This window comes from Atractosteus spatula, chromosome 12 (genome assembly GCF_055471065.1).
Source record: "Atractosteus spatula isolate fAtrSpa1 chromosome 12, fAtrSpa1.hap1, whole genome shotgun sequence".
Classification (NCBI taxonomy): Eukaryota; Metazoa; Chordata; class Actinopteri; order Semionotiformes; family Lepisosteidae; genus Atractosteus; species Atractosteus spatula.
The window spans coordinates 44,702,807-44,722,109 of NC_142717.1; positions in this window are offsets into that span (position 1 = coordinate 44,702,807).

The window sequence follows — 19,303 nt, forward strand, 5'->3', positions numbered from 1 at the left end:
TGATCTGCCTCCAAAAAGCAACTTACAATAAATCTGCAATATTAAAATGGTTATGCCTTAGAAAAGCATGCAATTTATTTTGGACACAGGCTACTTGACCCTGGTAGCACTTTTTTTTTCTTTTAACCATTGCGTCAGAGTGTGAGATGAAAATGCAGCACAAGAGTTCATTAATGTGCTAATACTTTCGTGGTTTTAAGTAAAAAGTGTTTTTTTTTTACAACAACTGCTATTAGGCTTTTGCAGTGTTCTAAGTTATAATGTATTTCCAATGCAGTTTGTGACATCTTTCCTACTGCACTTAAACCTGTTATTGCAGGCATCAGATTTGATCCTTACTCGTTAGAATAGTGTGTTAATTTTGTTATTATTCAGTGTGATGATGATGTGAGTTAGTATTTCTTCTTCTCTCATCTTTTTTAAAACATTATTATAAATTCTAAATGAAATACAACACAAAGAAAACTGGATTTTCTACATGAAAAATGAATATTATAAATCGAATATATTTAGAACACATTACAACATCTTACTGTATATTGAATTGTTTGGTCAGTTCACAGAGTAGATTACTGTCATTTTGTCTTAATATGAAAGTAGTGACATTTCAATTTGCATTTGAGAGAAAACAATGGACATTTATGATACCTGCACCAGTTCAGGAAGATTGGGGTTATTCCCCCCAAAAGCTCCCTACAGTTATTTAGTTTGCTTGATGTTTTTTTTTCTTATGGCTATTTGCACTCACTGGATACAGCTGGATATTTTACAGAAACAGTTCCCGTGAAGTACCTTGCTCACAGTTACAAGAGCTGTGTGACGTGAATCCAGATGTGAATCCCGACCTTCTCGGGTCAAGCTGTCAACGAGTCAGGGAGATTACATCCTCCAAAGATGTGTACGGTGATAATTTAACATGTCTTAAAAAGTGACAAAAGTTAAGTTGCTGTTAAGAGATTTGTGTACCATATCTTGAAATCAGGATAAATATATATATATATTTAATTACGTTGTTATAATTTATTGAAAGGTTATCTGTATTTTTAAATTAAAATTTTAAATTTAAAGCTATAAAACACTGGCTATTTCCCTTACAATAAGTTTAAAATTGGACACCACATAAGCTACTGTTAAAATGGTTGACATTAATTTTAAAAAGTCTTTTCAAAAATGGGGTGGTGGTGGAATACATTATGTTAAATTAGGCTTCTTTCTTCTCCTACACATCTGCATATGTTCCTCAAATGGATGAGTACTGTATATACAGTACGTGGCCACTGCACTCCCATTAAAGTTCTATAGGCAAATCGTTTGGTTGTACCACATTTATGAAGCTTCCTTGAGAAAGGAAATTAAATACTTTTGGGGGGGAAATTACTTTTGCAGACCTTGAAAAATTGACTTTCTCATTATTGCTCCACCAGTTGTCTGAAACTGTGCAGAAACACCACATTCAAGACACGCTGGTGAGTTAAAAACTGTGTGTTTACGTTACAAATTAGGGCAATTAGTCCCGACGTAAAGTTATATGTTTATTTAGTCATTCGTCCCATATTAATGCACATGTGGTTTTATTCTTTCAGCATCCAGCTCACCAGGGTTCTTTGGCATATCAGAAATGTTCTTGCATTAAACTTTCTCTTGCTGGCTCGTGGTTACCCCTGAAGCTTTAGTGATTTCTCTTGTAAGAGTTATACTGTATGTGAAAAAGAAAGCTCTGGTTATGGATTTGTGAGTATTATAATTTTTTTTAAGCAAGCTGTTCCTGCAGGATTTTCATTGTGATGTTTTTGAGTATGTTTCTTCAGTTACAGTATATTAGGTTAGATAACTCCTGCATCACACACTGACGGGCTCTGAGTGTTAGAGGCTAAGCAGATTGCACCATCCCCGAAAACCTGCTTCTGTCCATCAGCTGTGCCTGCTGGGTGTGCAGTTTGATCAGGGAGGATGTGGCGAGGGTGATAACAATTTGAAGAACATGAGTTACAGTCTGTATGATACGTTCTTTGTAAACAAAACATCCTGTATTTAAAGCTGACCGTTTTAATTCCATTAGCTGATGCACCAGCTGTGCATTTCATTTTTAAAAAGCTCACCTCCCCCCCAAAAAACCCATCTTAAATAAAGGTACTGTTTGCTCAATTGTTTGCTCAAAAGTGTATTTTTTATTTACTGTAAATTTTCTTCTACAGATTTCAGATTGTCAATGAATGCCAATCCAGCATATTTGGACTATATTCAGCAGGCATTTAAATTCAAGGAGAAAATAATAAGTATTAAGAAGCAGTTCACACTTCAAACTTTACTTTTAAACTTGTAAAGGTATAAGACATTTTATGCATAATTATATTTTATACATTTTATGAATGATTATATTACTGTGTAGAACGGAATACAAATAGGCAGTTCAGAAATACTTTCTGTTGAACATTTCTATTACAAAAAAACAAGAACAGAAATAAACCACACCAATTCCAAGAGTATTTTTGTGCTTCCTCTTGAAGTGGTGCTATTTCAATTTGTTTGAAGTACTGCTTTACAGAGACACTGCTGAGATTCAAGCAGAAAGGGCTCTATGTGGCTTTCTGTATATAACATAATGGGTGGCTTTTTTAACAATTCAGTTATACGAGTTCATGAAAAGCTTCCGTCTCCTATAAAATACACTTTGAAATGAAATTGTTTTCTGAAATAACTTGTGACTTGATGGGTGAGAAAGCTTTAATGAGTTATGTGCATTTCTGATCTACGACAGGAGTCAGCTTCAGCACTAGGACAAAGCAAGGAATACAACTGGCTTTAGCTATTTTATGATTAAGATAATTGAGCAAACAATTTTAACCTTTGTACCTACAGTAGGTTACATATGAATTTCTAGCACAATGATATACATGATACTGTAGGTACATGATAGGTATTGTTTTTTTTATTTGTTTTCATGGTCCCAAGTCCCAGAGGACAGTTTTTTACAAATATGTCAAATCTTGTTTTGTTTTTTTTAATAATACCTATTTGAGATTTGTGACTGCATACTTGCATAATTTAATGAGGAGATACAGTGGTTACTCTTATTTTAATAGCTTAGAACTATCTTATTTTTCTTTAATGACAAAATAAGCCCTACTGTAGATGGGTTTTTTACAGTTGTTTCTGTTTGCCCTTCTTTTAGTGTCTAATGTGCTTTTAATACTTGCTTGTGAAGTTCTCAGTGCATTTTAATTACAATTTTTAAACATTAGATGAAAAGCAGTGTAAAATAAACTAAATTCAGAAAGTTTCCATTCTCCTTATGCCATCAAAGCACCAGTCTCTTTTAAGTATTTTTTCAGGATATCGCTCTGAGGAGACAGATAAAATAAGTCCTTTGGCAAAAATAAATTATTTAAATACTTCACTAGTGATTCAAATAAAAATCACAATTCTAAAGTAAACGTCCTATTAAAAAAAGGTATGCACATACTGAAAGCAATAATAAAATTACCAAACAAAAGAGGAGAAATCTCTTACTTTATATGCTATTACTGTACCTTTTAAAAAATTATATTACTTATTTTTATTAACAATCAAAAAACAGCAATCAAAAAATCAGAAAATAACAACTGTCTTATCCCCCACTCCTAAATGTCATTATAATATACAGTACAGTACAGTATGTTATATATACAATATGCTATTCTTTTCTAATATACTGTATGTAAGGGTTTAAAATTGTTGCCATTTTAACATTGAATGGACTCTTAAAAATGAGACTCAAGAAATGTACTGTAATACATGTACTTTTTAAAGCAAATACAATATTCTTTCACATGAGTTTATTTCCCAAATATATTTAGAACCATCAGCATAAAAATAAGCCATTAATAATTTTAAACCATAGTATTATATGTCAAATTTAAACTTGTTTTCTTTAGTTAAACTTTCAGAAATTGAGGTAAAATTGTTTTGGTTACTACAGCAATATTTTTTGTATGGTTTATGTCTGAATTATCTAAGAGCATTTTTGTATTTGTAACAGAAATCCACAAACAGAACTGAATATGTGTACAGTATTTCCTATGTCATAGTTAAAACATTTAATATGTCATTTATACTGTTCAATGTCCAGAAATATGAGATACAGTGTTAACAAAACATGAAATTGCATGTGGACTCAACAGCTTGAAAAAAAACCCACAAACCTTAAAATACCATATAGAAACAGAAAACAAGTTACCAGCAGCTTTTCTGTCCACTTGGACATGAGATTCATCAGCTTCAGTTTGTTTTTATTCTTACCTACAGTACAGCAGGAGTAGGTCTATCAGGATATGAAGATCTTGAGAGAATAGTAGAAGTTTAATATCACTTTAAGACAGCAGCTGTCTGGGAAAGTCATGTATCAGGACGAGTCCTCAGAGCCCCTGGTTTCAAAGGAGCTAAACGCAAAGACGCAAGAATTTGCAATGAAGACCGGAGATTATGCATTATTTTGCTATGCAGTTATTATCGAATTTAACAAAAAGTTGCAGTTCAATGTAGACCTTATTGCATGTGAGTTTATTTTGCTTGTTTGTTGGGCATTTCTGATCAAAAAATATAGTGAGAGACCTTTGAGTAATCAATGTTCCTCCAGCACAGCTTCCTCTGGTAATGTGGCTGAAGCAAAAAGGTTTGAAACGAAAACGGTTGCCGGAATAAAAAAAAATACATATTATATTAGTAATGTCACCACGTCACCACGTATAATAACAATAACAAAAGTACCCCCCTTGTTTTTCCACACATGCAAGCAAAACATTTTGGTAATTCCTTCAAATACAGTAACCACCTACTGTACACTTCCACACTGAACAGCTTCCATGAAAAACCATAAAAAATGACTGCAAAACACAGTGTTTTTCCTGTTTTATCTAAAATCTTTTCTCATTCGAATATCTGTACATAATTGCTCGCATTCATTTTCACGACATGACAAAGGCTGTATGTACTGTACAGTGTATGTTGTCTGACATGATACAAAGCAATAGCACTTCTCTTCACTCTTCCCTCTTAAATATTATTTTTGTACCTTCAGGAGTAAGAGTTTTGCGCATTTTTCCTATTCATTACAATGTCACATTAACAGAACTCCAGGTGGAGCTGCTCAGAACTCTCAAATTCACCAAACCATGAGCCTCGTATTCAAGTCACTTGGGTGCTTAAATCCTGATTGTTTCCTATGCAGAATCAGTGTGTATGTCAATGTTCTGAAACATTAGTCACTTGACACTATTGTAACTAGGCACAATGTCCCATTATTGAAAAAGTGATGTTCTTTTCTCTGTGATAGTAATTTTATTAGGGCCTCATTATTTTTATTCTTTAGCATATAGCAATAGTCTAATACAATTGAAAACAATGGATTTATTGATAGAGTCCTTGATTCCCTTGCAAATCAATTACCCAACATGCCCTGATTAATACACTTGATGGGTTTTCAATCCAAATTAATTTTAAAACCTTACAATGCTCAGTAGATCACGCACGACTGTGAGTGAGAGAGTGAGGGAGTTGTTTTTGGTGGGGCATAAAAATGCATGTAGCTTCCTGAGGCTGATTTCATTTCAAGAGAATACAAAGTATGACAAAAGAACCTTGAATACTGTATGTCCCTCCAGATGTGATGATTTTTATATTTATAATTCTTAAACATTGTTCTCCGGGATGCATTTAAACGAGCAAATGACACAGCATCTCAGCTAATTAAGGAAATATAGTGATATACATAATCGTATTCAAAATTTGATAGTGCAGTGTGCAGCAATTGTTAGCTACAGTAAACCTGAGCAACTGGAGAGAACTCATACAGCTGGAGAGAACATGCAAACTCCAACCAAAAAGTGCCTCAGTATGGAATAAAGCCAAGGACCCAAGAGCTACAGGCAGCAGCCTTTTGACATCCCTCATTGGCAACTTATTGCTTCAGAAACTTCATGTTGTATCCTGGGTATTGAAATTCATCTGTACATTTTGCAGGGTTTTCATTAAAATGCAAAAATGTATTTGTATGCTCTGCAATAAAAATTCTCAAATTTAAATAATAAAGGCACCTATAAAACAAACTAAAACAACTCTGGACTTTAAATTTCTAACAGGCCAAACACAGTGATTAGAATTTATATCAAATTTAAAACAAACTCTCGCCTTTCTCAACGATAAACAACTTTTTATGTCTTGACCAGTGGAAAAATCTGTGGGATGAGAGAGATGAAGGTATCACACCAAGAGACAAGCGTATTGCTAGACCTACCCCCGTCTTGTAGCTCTGCCAGCCTGGATAGGAAACAGTCGCACACAATATTGATAATGCACTGCCCCACAGCCACCAGTGTTAAGGGTTACTAGTGCACAGCAGGAACAGCATAGCGGAGTTCAGCAAGAGCTCCCCACAGTCGCTTGGGCTCTCTGGGGACCCACAGACTACACTCAGGAGGTGTAACCCCAGTGTGCAACACCAGCTTGTAGTTCTGCAGCACACCCTTAATTTCCCTCCTTATGTTATTGATGAATTGAGTTTTATTTTACAGCAGCTGCAGTTCAAAATTAACTACAGTTAAGCATGTTAACATCTGCCTATTAAACAATGATAACAAGCATTTTTAATTAACATTAAATCTTGTAAAATAAATATAAATATACTACTTTAACAAAAAACTACCACTGAAAAACGCAGTGCTTATAATGACATTTTATCTTTAGTGCTTACGTTGTTGCTCTTACATTATTTATTAAATACGAAAGTGCTGAATGACAAACATCCCTGGCACTACAGTATTGTGTTTTTCTAAACAAGAAATAGAGGGGATTTCATGTGTAAAGATCTGTATCAAAGCTTTATATTTTTAAATGTATTTATTTATTCTCAATTTAAGTGACATGACGGAGTGTGACAGGATATACTGTGTCTACAAAACCTGTTCTGATGATAATTTTCGATGTATCTATCACATGAAGAAGGGTCATGGTTGGACACATATTGTAATTGGCAATAAAACTGTTTAGATTCAGGTTGAAACCTGAGTTATCCCTCAGCACTGCACACACGTGGGGAGTTCTGAATAATTTAAATTATTTAAAGCATTACAGTCTGAACTATGTCTGATATCACTAAGGCATAAATGTATTGTTTTCTGATTCCTTATGCGATCTTGTATTGAATTTGCTAAAAGCCAATTGCATCACCCAGTATTTCCCTCCTGCCAGTGAAACATAACTTTTTAATATGGCTAATAACTCAGAAAAGTGAGGTCAACATTTTATTTAACAGCTTCCTTGTCTCTTTAGTTTCTAGAGAAACTGGCTCAGTTCCTCAGGGTTACTTCCTCTGAATGGTCCCTTGAATGCAAAGAGTTTGTTTTTCAGGATCTAACTATCCCAGTCCATAAATATGGACACCCAGCCATATGTGTTGTACTTGTATACTGTGATGTATTTATTTTAAAAACAAATCTTTGCCATACAGTATAAAGACAAACACATTGGTCTGCAGCAGTGTTCATACAGTACCAATAAAAAAAAATGGCAGGGAGATTGCTGCCATTGGAGAAATACTAATCCTAAGAAGTACTCAATTTTTAAAGCCAGTCTTAGGAATTCTGTGATTCTGACATCAAGGGTTTGAACAGGCACCCTATGTGACCAGGATTCCCCCAAAGGGTAGGACACAGTAGTCTGACCCCTCCATGGTGGGCTCAGGTCTAGTGGGCCAGGTGTCTGGGTGCCAGCAGGCATGGGAGAGAGATGTGCCACTCATCCCACCCTCTCGAGAGCAAGGCGTCAGAAGCACCGTTTCTCTCCGGAGTGGTACTTTTTTAAAACTGTCCTGTTTCGTGGGACAGGACCTGATGGTAGACCTCTTTTTTGGTTCTTTTCTCGTTTCGCGTGTTGTCTAGACGGGTCGTTGGTGACGTCATGGAAGCAAGGGAAGGTGGGAAAGAGATTATGTTTAGAGCTCTGTGATGCATTTGACTTTTCTCTCATAAGTTGCACTGCCAAAACGTCATATGCTATGAATAACTCTACTGCAAGGTCTAGGCAGCAGTGGCAGCACACTGGCATTATTTAGCCTTTGAAGAGTCTTTACCTTGAATGGTTCTGGCTTCAGAACTCAAGCAGTTTCTCACCTCCTAAAGTGTGTGGAAGTCACTGCTGCAGAGCTTAGTGCCAAGACAATTAGACAAGGAGTTACCCAGAGCTGGCCTGGGAGACCTACTGTACAGTAGCAGGAGTTGGAGATGGATAATTCATTGGTCAAGTAAAACTCTTAATTTTTAGTATTTATAGTTGGCACCGCTACACAATTTACTGATATTGCAAAACTGAATGTGCCGAAAGTGTAAACAAACTTGTTTTGGGGTAGGAAGTGCATTCTCATGTCATACAGTTTTCAGATTGTCTAGTACTTCAACCTTCATTTTTGGTGTTGTTACATTCTTTTGCCTTTTTTATAGTGTGGCCCAATTCTTTATTGTAATTACCACAAGTTATTTTTTTTAATTAAGGTCACCTTTTTTACATTCAGTTTGTTGAGTTCCTGATTTTTTTTACCCTTTTAATTCACGAGAATATTTTAATTATCATACCACCTCATCTTTTCTTGAAGCTGCTTACACTACCAATACTCACGACATAATGACATAATTTATTCCCCTGCCTTTTTTTTCCCAAACTGAAAAACAATATTGTTCTCGACAAACATTATTATACAGCCATGTGTTGCAATCATCATCTTTAACCCTTTTTTTTTGCCTCTCCTAAGTCCTTCTGCCGGTTCCGTCTTTGGCGGAGCAACTTTTTCTGTTGATCCAGAAAACAAACAATTTCATTTTCCTATGTTCCACCCTGTGCGTCTGATTATCTGTCTTGGGAGACAGTTTAAATTTTCCCGGTATGGGCTCTTGCTGAGTTTCCAATCCATTGACATTTTTGGATTCTTCACTGTTTCATGATTGTCATAAAATGCAGTTACCTCGCATCTGCTGTTTTTGTGCCCCATCTACAGTAGTTATTCATAGCGTGTACGGTCACTTGCTATGCAAGCGTGGAGAGGCGGTACAAAGACAAAATCGTGTTGTCTTAATTGATCATCTCCGTGGTTTGTGAAAAAAAAGATCGGAATTCTTAGTCCTGTTTTGAAAGATTTAATTTTAAAATGTGGCGGTGATGAAACATCTTTTGAGTAATTTTTAAAAGAAAGAAAAATCACTGATAATAAAATACGAAGAGCTCCCGCCCTGATTATGCCTGTTAAAAAAGACTTGCATGCGTTCTTAAAGAGAACTGTTGCACGTCTCACATTTTGTGAGGAGTCGGCTTCTTTCTAAATTTGCGAGGACTAGTTTACGTTTCTTGATTAGGTGCAGATTTGCCTACAGATAGGAGCCTTTCATTACTTTGGTGATAAGCGATTTAAATTGCGCAAAAACTTTCATTTTTGCGCGAGTTAATCAAGTCTGCATTTTTTGCATTTGCAATTATGCGGGGCTCTGTGCAGTGCACCGTGAGCAAATATTTCATTAAGGGGTCATTGAAGTCGCACCTCGGGCGGTTTAATATTACAGGCTTTTCCTGCTTGAATCTTTAATGCGGGGTCGTACTTTTCATCTTTAACGTCGATGTAACAGTTCTCATCCAGGGAACTTCATTTCTTCGTTTCTTCAGAGCGCACTTGTTAAGAAAAAAAAAAGGTTGTTCATAAAGTATTGAAAAGCTAGTGCTTAAAAACGAACGGACAATCACAAAGCAGAATGTTTATTGCAGTCGGTGTCAGTCATATTTAACTGCCGCCTGATAGACCTTATTGACCTCTGCATATTTTTCACTCACTGAGGTCATTGACTTGACTCAGGGGGGCAATTTTCCTTTCATTCACAACACACATTGGGAAGCAGAGTTCTCAAGCATTTCCACCCCGAATGTAGAACAATCATATCCCTTCACAATCAAACAAGATTGAGCTCGTAATTCCAGGTCTCCAGATGATTGCACGATGACGCAAATTTTTAACAATTGAAGGATATTAGGCCAAACTTTTTTCTAGATGAGGAAGCCCAGGAGGCTTGACAGAAGTGAACTTGTTACGATATTGTATAAATAGATACAATATAATGGGCCATTTCTGAAATATTTGCGTGCTTTATATTTAAATGTATTTTTTAAAGACTTTTCCAATTAAAGATAGAGTATTTTGCTCCCACATCTAAAACATTTACATTGAAAGTATGTGGCCTCTCAGTAATATTGCTAAATCACACGTCAGCTCTTTGCTTTAATGTGACATTTTATGCAGAATGCAAAATATGCTCAGCTTACAGTACACAGTATGAAGAAACATAAATTTATTTTACATGCAAGGTGGTTACTGCATTCCAGTAGAAGTATTCTACACGCATAAAAAAAGATACAAACAAGAGGAAACCTTTCAGCCCATCTAGAAATATATCAATTATTTTTTATTCAGCCAGGTAAGAGAACAACAGAGAAACAACTATTTACAAGGACAACCTGGAGACTCACTCGTACAGCAGAATGCAGACTGAAGAACTTGAGCAACGTACAGTACTTTGCTCAAGGGTACAACAGCAGTATCACACCTGGAATTCGGACCCTCCAGAGTTCAGAACCCCCTGCTCTGCTCCACTCATGACAGCTCGAAGCTCACATGTAGTGTACAGTACCTCTCGTGACCACTTTAAGAATATATTTGTTTTCATTAGCCTTTACAAGAAGATGCATCCAAAAGGGGCTAATTTAGAAGAAAAAAATGCATTACAACACATGGCAAAATCCAATTCTATAATTATATTTTGAATTTTACTAATCATGCTTTTAGATTTTGAATTGTGCTAAATGTTTTGTTCAAATATATTGCAAATATCTATATCTTTTAGCCAATGACACATTTTGAAACGTTAGTCAAAATAGCATGAATGCAGTGTAAAGTGAGGAGAGCGCTGCTTCTGACCAGCCACTTCTGTCACATCTGCAGCAGCACAGATCAGTCATCACACAGTACCGTCAATGGATCTCACTGATTCGTCAAAAAAGATCATGACATCCCATTCTATAGTCATGCAATACATTTAGTCTTTCACAAAATCCGTGCATCTCTTACATTTATAGATCAGATTAATACTAGAACCTCCTAAACAAAGTCAAGACTATTGTGGCACATTCCTTATAACAATTTTACATAAAGGTAATACTGTAGACACCCATGAACCCTATCAAGAATTTAGGGGCTCTTGCAGAAGCAGTCTTGACATCTTGAAATAATTAGATTAATTACTGTATATCACAGAAAGCCAAACTTTCCCCTTAAGCCTTTTTATAAATTCTTTAGATACGTACATTTTTTTTTTCATTTTCTTTTTCCAGTTGGGAATCCTGAGTCTGAGATTTTCCACTTTGAACAAATGTTATTCCACTTAGTGAAAGCTGTTTAAATTTGTATGCGGTTATGTGTAATTCATCCAATAATATACTGGATGTGAGCATAACGTCTTAAAAGGCATTTATGGAAGGAGACCTGGACTGAACCATTACACAGTATCTGGACAGTAATGTGAGCTCACAAATCTAGTTGTTTTCCATCATTTGAGTTAGGATTCATTAAAGAGTACTAATATTGTTGTAATAGTTGCATGTAATGTACTAAAAAGTGTACTAATACCTTATGTAAGAGTTACATGATTTTACCTCAGTCTAGTCTCATTCCATATGTCAAGGACGGTATATCAACATACTGCATTTTAGCAGAGGACAAAGTAAAGATAACACCAATACAGACATATATAGTATACAGTATTCTTCCTTGGATACTTTGCAAAGGAAACAATATCTCAGAAGATGTTTGTTAATCAGAACGTATCCGCAGTGTTCAGCAGAAAGAAGAGTTAAATGATGCTGGTGAAGCTCCTAAATGCCACACAGCTCTTTCAATGAGCCCTCAGACTTCAAGAAGACCATACTATAGCACATTGAAAACAACCGGACATCCTGTGTAGCTTTCTGTGCTGTGTGTGTGCTTTCTTTTCTCTTTATCAGTTATAATTGTTTAATATACAGTCACTGTTACTGTATCTTCATTCATTTGTTGTGTTTCCATTGATGTTTTCTGACAGCTACAATTATTACATTATTGTCTTTTGCACAAGCATCTTGGGCTTCCCCTCTCCCTCCTTCCCCTGAACAGACTCTGCCAGAGCTCCCATAACTTCCTGCTTCCAAATCTAATGAAATCAATCATCACCAAAATGAATTATACAGTAGTTACGGTTCCTTTTGAATAAGACACGAATGAAGCCTTCTGGGACTTTAAATTGATCTTTAAAGAATCATTTGGTCTATTCTTTTTATTTTTTTTGTTGACCTATGTGGTGCCTCTTGCCAGGCCAGAGGCCTGTCCTTGAAAGAGACCCAAGGTGGGGATGTCCAGATCTGAACTAGCAGAACCTCAATCTATCAGGTTTATGCGCTGTCCTTAATTTATCCATTTCTTAAGATTGTGAACAGATTAATTAAATTTCCACAATTAAATTCCTGCATCTCGAAATGTCCCGAGGTGACCCCTTCTGACCTATTTGTACATGCAAATTGATCATTTACTTATATACTGTATTTGTGAAGGTTTAAAAACTTGTGATTTAGAGATCTATTAATAAGCAGTGCATTGGGAACTGTCCGCGACCAGGATTGGACAAATACGTCTGGTTCCCCCGCTAAAATTAATAGTCTCTCAACAATCTTTTCTTTTTTGTTGCAAATACTCTTCCATGAACTGTGGCTCTTCCCTTAATTGTATAATTAGCTGGAGCGTCTCTAGAGCTGCCCCATAGTCTGACAGACTGTCAGAGAGCAGCCAGATGCCTCCTGCTCAGTGCACCGCCAGGAAAGGAGCTTCTAGCTACACAAGACAAACCAGAGCCTTTTCTCTCCATTTGAATTAAAGAATCTCAGTGATGCCTTTATCCCAGCCAAGTGCAACAGTGTACAGATTTGTGGCCTTTTTTACATTAAAAAAAAAAAAACGTTGTGATTCATTGGTTCAGGAGTTTACCTTCCCACACCCTTAAAGGGCTTGTGTTCCAGCCAGTCACACTCAATAATCAAATCTTGCACTACATGTGATTCTACAGTGTATAGGGTCCTGGATGGGTCCAGCCTTAACTTCAATGTGCAGAGCTAATGCCCTTCACATGAAGAAAGTAATGTTTTGAGGGCTGCAGTTCGAACTTGAAGAGTAACCCTTTTAAAAGCAGGGCTTCACCACCTCGCTTTTTGATTGTAACACAGCTATTCGGTTTTTCTGTAAGGGAACAACAAATCGCACTTTCATACAGCTCCGCAGGAGTGAGCTGAGGCCAGGCAAGTGTGCAAGCAATGCTGGGAGTTTATTTCAGCTCTGTGGGATACTGGGGAGGAGGGCTTGGAAGGGAAGGATAGCTTCGGCTCCAGGATTCTCTGCAGTCCCTGGAGTTTCATTAAGGAAGGGGGGAGGACTTCCTGTTGAGGCCACCATCTGCACAGCTCTCCCGAAACAGCAGGAGCGTGAACCTGCCGCAGCATCGCAGACAACCGGTGTCAGTACTGTCTGGACTACCAGAGCAAAACAGACCAAAGGGAGAAAGAAAAAAGCCCGTAAGTGTTATGGTTACAGTAGAATATTAATCACACAATAGGAAACAATAGGGATGTTGTCAGAGAGGGAGAGAATACGGTCTCTTGCTCATTTCAGGAAGCCCAGCCTACAACGTGCCTAGATTGGGTAACACTGTAAGACTATCCCTCTACCTCATTACCCAAAAGTAACCATTTTTCTTTTGCACTATTCCATCCCAAAACCAACATGAACAATCACGGAAAAAGTAACCAAGACACCAAAACAAGGTCCGTAGAAATTAGGCTGAATATGGGACAGTATGGTCCTTGTCCTCGTCGGATTTCACATATGCATTTTTGTGTGCCGGCTTTTATTAATTCAACAGAGGTATACAAAAGAATACACAGATGTATTGATATATCTTGTTTTAGTAGCATGCTGTACAAAACACTGAGCAATTGTGTCTCTGATATTTTTTGGAGTAGGACATTAGAGATGACTTATCCTTAGAAATTAAATTTCTGCAGGGAAATATTAAAACTCTTTTATTTTCTCGGGTCCACACTTGCTTAAAAAAAGAAATCATTTTTATTATTCATTAATCATTATTCATGTTAAAATCTAATGTTAATTTAACAGACAAAAAATGAAAGATTCATGTAAACTACATCCTTCGCTGCCCTGATGTAATTTTCTTGTAGAAAACCATAGTGCTTTCAAGTTGATAGTGTAGTATACAAGAAAAAAAGAGCACACGCACAATTCTGCTCTGAACAGTATTCAAAACCTGTCTGAAAATATGGCATAGTTTGTGTAGTGTTGTGTGACATCTCATACAGTATGTTCACTGTTGTGTACAGTACATAAGATTTTCCAGTGTTGGTGCTTTTTTGTGTACTGTGTACTATTAAATAGTGGCTATGAAATGTACTGTATGTTTAAATTATGTACAGAATGTGAAAATTATTTTTCCAGTTAATTCTATGGAGGTAATTGAATTTTATCCGGCACACTTTTGCTTAGAGTCTCAAATTCTGTCACTTGGCCAAGAGTACCTTCAGTACTCTAGGCATCAATTAACTTGCTGTTTCCACTCTGTCATTCGTCTATAAAGGAAAAGATTTTAAAGATATTTAAGACATTTTCCTTTAAAGAACCCATACTTGGAGAGAGGTTTGCACATGAGCCCTTAAGTGATGTCACTAAAAATTTCAGTATGTGTAGTATAAAATATTTATGAAGGAAAAGCAAATAAGAAGAGAGACTGGTTTTTAATCGAAAGCAAAAGTGCATTTCTTCCCTCTGCTTACAACCACATTCACTGTTGCTTTTTACATATAAGATTTGTTTACACATAAAGGATTAGAAGTCAGTGACACTGAAAAGCCATAAAACTGTTTATAAGGAAAAGGGCATTTTCATAACTCATTGTTCTTACACCCCTTTAAACAAATAAACATTGTTTTGCTTACCAATCTTCCAAGAGCTGACGCTGCAGTTTCCAGCAGATACTGTATATAAACCCAAGCAGTGCTAATGACAGCTGTTATTGTTGCATCTCACACTACCATTTCTGAAAGCCCTGCAATCAGCATCAGAAACTGTTTGTTTTTTAAACAATTATACCAGTCTATCCAGTCAATAATCAGTCTTGATTGTTTCATGTAGTTTGCATTTGGTATTCTAAACTGTCTCCTCCTCTTCCGAAAAGTGCAATTGTTTGTATATTTTCCTCACAAACATATGTAATTTTAGGATGCACTGGTCAGGTTAAGCTTAACCATTTTTAGGATTCGTTTTACCTCAAAATAAAAGACAGTTTTATATCATGAATACTACTGATATATTAATATTTAAGTCAGAATTAATTTCAATCATGTAGTTTTTAGGGGCAGCAGAGCACTTAACACTGCTGCTTCATAGCTCCTGGGTCCTGGGTTCGATTGCAGATGGATGCACCTTCTGAGCCAAGCTTGCTGGATCTCCTCATGTTCCAAAAACTTTCTCCAGCTGCTGTGATTTTCTCCAGTCTTCTGAAGACATGCTGGACAGGTTAATTGATGAATTGAAACTGTCCGTGTGTGTGTGTGCCCTGCAATGCACTGGTGTCCCCTCAGGTGTGTAGTCCCAGCCTGGGCCCTGTGTTTGCAGAGCATGGCTCTGGAGGAATAAACAGCTTTCTGACAATAGATGGAGGTTTTTAGAAATTATATATAGTTATTGTGTCATGATTATTTCAAACAAGGCATGGGTACAAACCCCTGACTTCTCGGAATTAGTTTTAGGGCTTTGTTTCACTTTGCACAGACACACAGATCTTCAATATTTATAAATTAACAAATCCTTTCAAATACTGTTGTCGAACAGAAAAAAAACACAGAAAAGATAACTGTAATTGACTGAATTTGATTATTTTATACCAAAATGCAACAAATGGAGATCATTGCTTAAGCATATGATTCTGATTTAATTGGAATCACTAAAATGGCTAATAGAGAGCAAAGGTTATGAAATCAACATTACTGGAGACCGGAAAGATGGAAGAGGAGGGGGTGTATCTCTATACATTATAAAGAGCAGTCAAGCAAAGGAAGGAACTTTGTCAACATAGACGAATTAAGAGGCAATAAAAATATTTAAAATGTATAGTGATACAGTAGGACTATGAAGTGCAATCATCATAAAACTAGGAACATATGTGGAACAAAAGAATTGGTAATCATGGGAAAATGTAATTTTCCTCACGTAGACTGGGACAAAACCAAATAAAAAACAATGTCAGCTGCAGAAACTGCCTGGTAGACATGCCTATAGACTTCATTGTCAGAGTACGACAGAGAATGTCTGCATTGAGCATGGGTTCTCAAAAGATCAAGAAAGAGTAAGGAAAATGGAGGGGAGAGAACGGTTCCGGAACTGTGATCATAGTGTCGTCTGGCTTTGAAGTATTTTTGGGAATTATACAGAGTACAATGCAGAGACACAGGTTTGTAATTTCAGGAAAGAATATTATGAAGGACTGAGACAGAGAGTTCATATATTTTGTCACTGGAACCATAGCATAGACTTACCCCATGAGGAGGTTAATGAATAGTTAAAAAGTAATGACTTGATCATCTTGGAACAACATTTAGGAATAAGGAGAAAGAAAGCATTGTATGATTGATTTAAAAAAAATGGGCCCTTATTAAAAAAGGAACAGGGCACAGTTAAAGAAAAACAGGAAAATACATTTCAAGTATAGGAATTACACAGAAACTTTATTTTACTTTGATGTTATCCAGCTATACCCATAGTACTTTAACTAAATGCGTTGTAATTACGTTACATTTGCATCCATATGTATCAAAGGGGTGACAATACCAAAACAAGCAATGACACAATTCTTTCTTCTTTTACAGGTATAAAATTGTAAGATTTGTTTTTTAACAATAATTAAAACTAAACTACAGGATCATCTGTATTGCAAAAGAATGCAAAATGCAAAGATTAATAAAGTGACTACCTTATTCTTTTAACAAGCTCCAAAGTATTGGATACAAACAGAAATTCTGATATTTAGATTTTCAGAAGACTTGATAAATGTCCTTATAAAAGATTAATTCTCAAATTGCGGAATTCCTGCATTTAAATGAATGCATAAGTTTGGACTGAGAACCAGATAATGGATAAGAAACAGAAGATATGGGAAGAGGCTGAATACTCAAATTGGAGTGATGTAATTAGTGGTGTACCTGCATTAGGACAACTGCTCTTCCTAATTTATATCCATAATCCGTATGCTGGTAGAGTAATTAATGTACTTCAGCGTTCACACCCGAAGAAGGCTCCACGGCCAAAACGTTGTGTTTTCTTTCTTCTTTTTTTCCAGCATGGAATAAACCTATTACTTGTTCCTGAGTAATTCATGTAGTCAGGCCCACAGATGATACTGATTTTGGAGGTTCATCAAACACTACAAATCAAGACTGGGAAAACACACAGCGGACGACATTCAACAAGTGCAGACTGTCACAAGCAGACAGTGGAAGCATCATCTATAAATATACGACGGATAAGGCTAGCACAGCATCACAATGGTTAGCATTGCTGCCTTGCGGCACCGGGCCCACCCCCCCCATGTTCAATTCTGGCCCTGGGGTGCTCTCTGAGTGGAGTTGGCTTGTTCTCCCCGTGTTCGCTTGAGTTTCCTCCAGGGGCTCTGGCTTCCTCCCACAGTCCAGAGACACACTGGTAGTTTGGCCCTGGAATGAGTGTGTGTCCAGCGATGGGCTGGCAAAGGACACGCAGCCAGGGTGAATCCTGCCTTGCTCCCAGTGCTCGCCACCACAGGCGCTGGTTCCCCCACAACCCTGTACTGGATAAAATGGTTAGAAAGTGGAGAGGTACTGGAGATAAGATGAGGAACACTAGGGGTGAGGAAGCTTCTTATGAAAGAGGACTTAACATCACACTGTCCGGTATTTCAATGTTTTCCATCTCAGGGATCCTGCGCTACTTGCTATGCCATATGTACGTAACATGCCACATAAATGCGACTAATAAATAAGTTAAATAATTGCTCAGCCATGCTGGTGTAGCTGATAACGTGTACCACGGTTTCTTTCAGGAAATGGTCACGTGAGAAAACAAGATCCCCATCAATTGTTCAGGGCTGAAAAAAACCCTGTTGTGCTTATCGTAAGAGCAGGGGGTTTCTGTCCCCGGTGTCATGGCCAAACCCAGTTCAGGTTGGAGAAATCCATGCGGCCTGAATTCCACATGCTTGATTTGGTTTACTGCTAGTTTCCCAGCCCACTCCTTGCTGGAGCTGTTCCCATGATCCTGCTATTGTGCAGCCTCCTGGCTCAGAAATGGCTGTTGTGTTCCATCCCGAGGGCAGCTGCAATTCCATGCGAGATTGTTATTTCAGCTGGAATATTATTCTGAGATCCATACTTTCGATGAAGAGAAACAGTGGATTTCTGTTGCGAGAGATTGAAAAGCATGGTTCTTAATAATTATGGTAGAAATTAAGTGAGCTCCTATACTGTACAATGGCATTTTTGGACACTGTGTTGCATATTCCGCTGCACCTGTTTAAATACACTCCAATAGGTTTATTCCATACTGAAAAGAGAAGAGAGAAAACACAAGGTTTCTGAAGAAGGCTTCGCAGCCGAAACATTGTGTTTTCTCATTTATTTATTCATTTATTTTTCACAAAGTGCTGTATTTCTGTTATTCTTCTTGTAAAAAAGCTTTTTAGTATCCCTCCCTCCCTTAAAACCAGCTTTGGTAAAAGATACAAATGTCGGAGCGGAACTTGTGCAGTCTTACCATACTTGCGGTGAGTCTTGTACTGTAAATAACGCTGCAAACTCACGATCAAACACAGCACAATGCACGATTTTCTTTGTAAATGGGCTGTATCATACAATATTGCCATGTTTACGTTAAACTAGATTGACCTTTTACAGGGCCTGATTAGTTGAAAATGTGCTAATTACGAAACCAAAATTATAACATTTACACTGATTATATTTTGCTCGTGACTTGTTTATGTGTCAGGAACAGTGGGTGGGTTTAATCTCAGTTAATCAGCTTTTTCAGAGTTGAAAAGAATGCACGGATGGAGTTCAGAAGTAAATATGTTATAAATCTACATCATTTTTAACTATCATCTTTTTGTAAACAGTTTAA